Source organism: Ischnura elegans, chromosome 8 (assembly GCF_921293095.1).
Source record: "Ischnura elegans chromosome 8, ioIscEleg1.1, whole genome shotgun sequence".
Lineage (NCBI taxonomy): Eukaryota > Metazoa > Arthropoda > Insecta > Odonata > Coenagrionidae > Ischnura > Ischnura elegans.
Window position 1 is genome coordinate 108,473,973 of NC_060253.1, and position 4,862 is coordinate 108,478,834.

The 4,862-nt window shown below is 40.7% G+C and overlaps 1 non-coding gene across 1 annotated transcript; it reads right to left on the reverse strand.

Moving 5' to 3' along the window:
• Window positions 1-2,196: 2,196 nt before the first annotated feature.
• Window positions 2,197-2,315, reverse strand: LOC124164606. Its single transcript, XR_006866078.1, has one exon. It is a non-coding gene; the product is annotated as a U5 spliceosomal RNA (small nuclear RNA).
• Window positions 2,316-4,862: the final 2,547 nt, after the last annotated feature.

Consider the following 4,862-nt stretch of genomic DNA (forward strand, 5'->3'; position numbering starts at 1 on the left):
TTTAATAATTTTTCGCAGCCAACTATCGTTAATTCTTATCTATTTGTTCTAATTATTTACAAAAAAAAGATCGTAATATAAGTACAGTCTAATAAAACACTGCCCATTTAACATTTTTTAGCCTCACGATAAAATTGCAAGTGCCTTTAGAAATGATATTGATAGCCATTAGAATAGGTTGTATTTTAAGCATGAGGGATAGAGTGGACAAATGCAGCATTAGGGTTTGAATAATGTGCTCGCAATAGACCCCATTGGAATCAAAATGAATAGAACGGAGTCCTCGTGTACATTTCCTGCACTTTTCCTCAGCGCCTCCTCTTTTGCAGGTTCCATTTGCAATAGTGAAAAACCTTCATTGGAAAATATTGAAACTTTATTGGGAACGTTGTACTTAGGAGGAGGAGGTTCATTGTAATTTTCCTTTACTTATACGCTCAAATTATTATGCTAGCCGTTTACCATTCGTTTCTTGCATTGAATACGACCGTTGGTTATATCATCTTTATCGAGGCTGCGAGTGAAGTTTTTCTATTTAATATTGAACTATCAGTTAAGCAGCTGTTTTCATATGAATTCTAATTCCATAGTGTGCAATGGTTCATGTTATGGGTATTGGTTAATTTTATGTATTTGCTTTTTATAATATTTTTAATCAGATTTATGTAAATTTTTCATATTTAGATGCCGATTTCAGGCCATGAAAACATTCTCTGTAACGTTGGCCACCAGATTTTGCGCACACTCAAGTGTTGTGTGAATGAATAAACGATGGTCAGCGTGCGCGAAATAAGGTGCTCGCTCGATCGAGCATGAACTGCAGTGATTTACATACGCGCGTGCTTCTTCATCGCTTCGCCGGCCGCATTCCTCCCGTCGTCATGCAATTGTTTGCGTTTTCACTCATTGAGCTATAAATATTCATCGACCGATACGTGGTACCCCTTCAAAAAGAGTTAACATTATGGACGCTGCCATTTTTACTCGATCACCCATGGTTGTTCGACGGTTTCTGCGTAATAGTTTGTGTTGTGGCTTATAAAATAGAGGAGTGCAAAAGTCAATCAATCATCGTTACTTGAGTAGCCGAATGATTATACTGCGAAACTGAAATTATTGCTAGTTCGCTGAAATGAATAGGTACAGGATTTATAATGATTGGTTGAAGGCGCAGCTTTGAGACAAGCAGTCGCAGAAACGACGAAAATTTTGGTATTGTATTCTATACTTCGGCATTTATTTTCCCGCACAGCAATAACTTCTAAGGTCACTTCTTTTAGTCACGTTGAACGTTGATTTAGGTTAAATTAAGGCGTTTTGTTTCAGACGCTTTGAATTAATAATAACTTGTCTTTTATCGTGAACAATTCCAAGGGAATACTAACCGTTGGCAAGTTTTGTCTATTCATGTTCTCGTATATTTTGTTATTAAGCGTAATTAATTTGACCGTGTGGTGTGCATGAGGCGGTTCTCTTGCATGCTGCTTGTTCGTGATAGATCATTCCCTGCCAAATACCCTGGAGGTGGATCGCAGTGTATAATGTAGAAGTATATTAGAGTTAAAATTTCCTGGGTAGTTAAGGTATCCACATGGCGTATTGGTCTTAGCAGTGGCCCGGAAAGCCAAAGGTCAGTATTTATCTACATCTACATAATATCCTGCGAGCCACCTCTAGGGTGTTTGGCAGGGGGTGATCAATCACCAGCATGCATTTGGACTCCCACATGCACACCACACCGTCCAAAAAACGTCCCGTATTCTAACAAACTATACTACTATATGCTGTTAGAAATAATAATTGAATTAAGAAACATGCATTAATTTTTACATAGGTTAGTTGGCTACACTACAAGTCATGTAATCTATTTACGAGTTCTATTGCTGCCGTTATAATCTCTTATTGATCGTGGAAGAAATGACATTCGGAATCTGTCAGTTCTACAATCTATCTCTCTTATTTTATTTATATGATCTGATCTTTCGTAGTACTTATGTTGGCGTCCGTAAGATATGGTTAACTTCGTCAGAAAAGACACGGGGTTTCTTTTTTCTCGGGGTTCTATTTTTTAAAGATTTATTTGCAATAGCTTAAAGAAATTGTTAAAATATCAAATTCTATAACCTTCACTTTGACAATGACTTTTATAAGTAAGCGGAGGTTATATTCAAGGTAGATGAGGGTACCGAATTTTTGGCCCAACAGAAACTGTTGGGCACAGTCAAAAATTGTCTTTAAAGACAAATGAACTCCCGCCACGGAAATCTTTAGTAAAAGGCGAAAGATTTTTTCGAACTGACTAGAGCTCTGCCTTTCTTTATTTAAAATATTGAAAAATTGAGGTGCGGTTTCTAATTGACGGGAAAAGTCATAACGAGTGTTAGTAAATTTTTGAATTTATTCCAAAGAGGCTTGATAAATGAGACATTTTGATTAAATCACTCACCAAGAATATTCTGCGGCATCAAAATAAATGTTTGAAAGTGCAAACACCGTAAGATTAAGAGTAATACAGTAAAAAATTAGTCATGAAATGTAATAGACTTCTTAGCAGCCATCTGTCGTCAAAAATGGTAAGCAACCTTTTCCAGCGCACTCGCGGGAGTTTGTGGCAGGGTAAGAGCGCAGGTAGACAGGGATCCCAGGGATGGTGATTCATGCGCTGGAAGGCATGCTACTACCACAATGGGCGTGGTATGGAGTGAAGAACCAAGCAGTCTGTGACCATTCGGCATTTCATCTACATCTAACAATAATTACCTACTGTTACAGACTGCATCCGAGAGTACATCTACGTCTGAGATTACCATTGTATGCATGAGGCACAGAGCTCATGGAAACATCTCTTAATAATCACCTATTAAAACTGCCGAAGGTCGGAAAGTTTCTTCCACTTGATAGAGTATTAATAATCCTTATTTAAGCCAAGCTCTACAAGCTAGCAGGATACTCTGCTACCTGCTAGCATCCTGCGTCGTATCAGCGCTCAAAGCCTCGCCCCAAGGTCCCCTCACTTGCGGCAGCGGGAACCAGAACGACGTCACACGGAGTTTTCCCGGCATTCATACTTAGCCGGCGCGTTTTCGCGCGCATGAAAATGCTCACTTTTCATTTAATCGCGAAAAACAGATATCGTCATTAAAAAATCTAAATGCGTGAAATACGTACTCCAGGAGTCAGTCAGGAGGAGACATCTTTCGATTTGGGCAATAAAAAATAATAGGAAACCACCCTACTCTATACGCCGGCAGAGCCTGCGATCATTCTTCAAAGGTCAGTAGTTTGATTCCTGGTCCGAGGGCTCTTTCGCCTTTGGGAGTTCGTGGAAAGTAACTGAAGCCTTCTTTAATATGACTTCAAATGTTTCAAACTTTTTATATTCAATGGCTTTTATGGTACTGTATGTTCGTACAATATCAGCTTAAAATGTTTCAACATTAATACCAATAATAGTATCAGTATCAAATTTGAAATAAGCCTCCAAGAAATTAGTATCTGCGCCCAATACTTTGCGTTCACCAATCAAACAAACTTTTTTGTTTTTTTTTACGCTGGTTTACTCCCTCCGTTCAGTCTCGGATCGCTTTCCTCCGATCCCATGTCCATCCGGTTGAACGCATGCATGTGAAATATTCCTGCCCGTCGTCCAGAGGATTTCGCCCGAGGCCTCGCCGGCCCACCCATACATCCCCTGCCACTTCCCCTCCAAATCGCTTCTCGTCCGCCACACTGCACCCCCCTCGCGCCTCAATTGCTCGCAAACCACCCATGCACTGCGTTCACCCACTGCCACTACCCATCGCTGCAGCATTGTGACCGCCTGCCTCGCCCACGAGATGCTTGACCATGCGCTCGGATTGCGAAAACAGTCGAACATGTTTTATTCAATACACGAGCGATTTTTTGTTGAAATGTTGCCTAGCATTTCCATGCGGTGGTCGCTCGCAATTCCGCCATCCGTTAGAGCGAGTCATGACGACAGTTTAGTAAGAAAATAAAGCGGGGAGGGAGAGGCGAAATCTGTTAATTCTCAGCCTTCGCGATATCCTGTGTTGCGCATTGATTCCCATGTGCGATGGTTCTGTGGAATCGATGGCCTGATTGAAAAAAATGCAATTTGTACATTTCAAAGAAAGTTCAGCGTCATAAGTCAACAACCCCGAAGAAATCAGGATTCATCAAGCGTATTGTGGGAAGATTTTCGGATGAGAAAGTAAAAGAAAGGTGCTATTTCGCTCTCGTCCGACCGCACCTTGAATATGCAGCGAGCGTATGGGATCCGGTGCAGAAAGACTTGATCCGCGAGCTGAATAAAATACAAAGGAAGGCTGCGAGTTTCGTCAAAAACTGCTGCGGGCGTACAGACAGTGTTACCCAGATTTTAAGCGAATTAGGCTGGGAGCCGCTGGAGACTCGCAGGCTACGCGCTAGGCTTAGATTGCTTGAACAATTGAGAATGGATATCTTTAAGAGCGAAAGAGAGGAAATAATATTGGAGCCACACTATATTTCCAGGTCCGATAGAAGCGATAAATTAAGAGAGATGTTTTGCCGTACGGATAAATATGGGAATTCGTTTTTCCCCCGCCCCATAAAGGAATTTAACAAACGCTAGTCCCAACCTCGTTAGAGCACTTCATTTTTTTTAGCTGTAAACGACTGGTGTCCTATCACCCCCTGCCACTCGCCTTTTAGGCGGTTTGCGGGGTATTATGTAGATGTAGATAAATCCTAAGATTTGTAGTCTACTGGCGTGACGTCATGGAATCGACTTGAGGTAATGAAATGTAAATATAAGTTACTTGATGTGGAATTATAAAGTTTTTTTTAAATATATTTCATTGTAATCCTAATTTCACCTT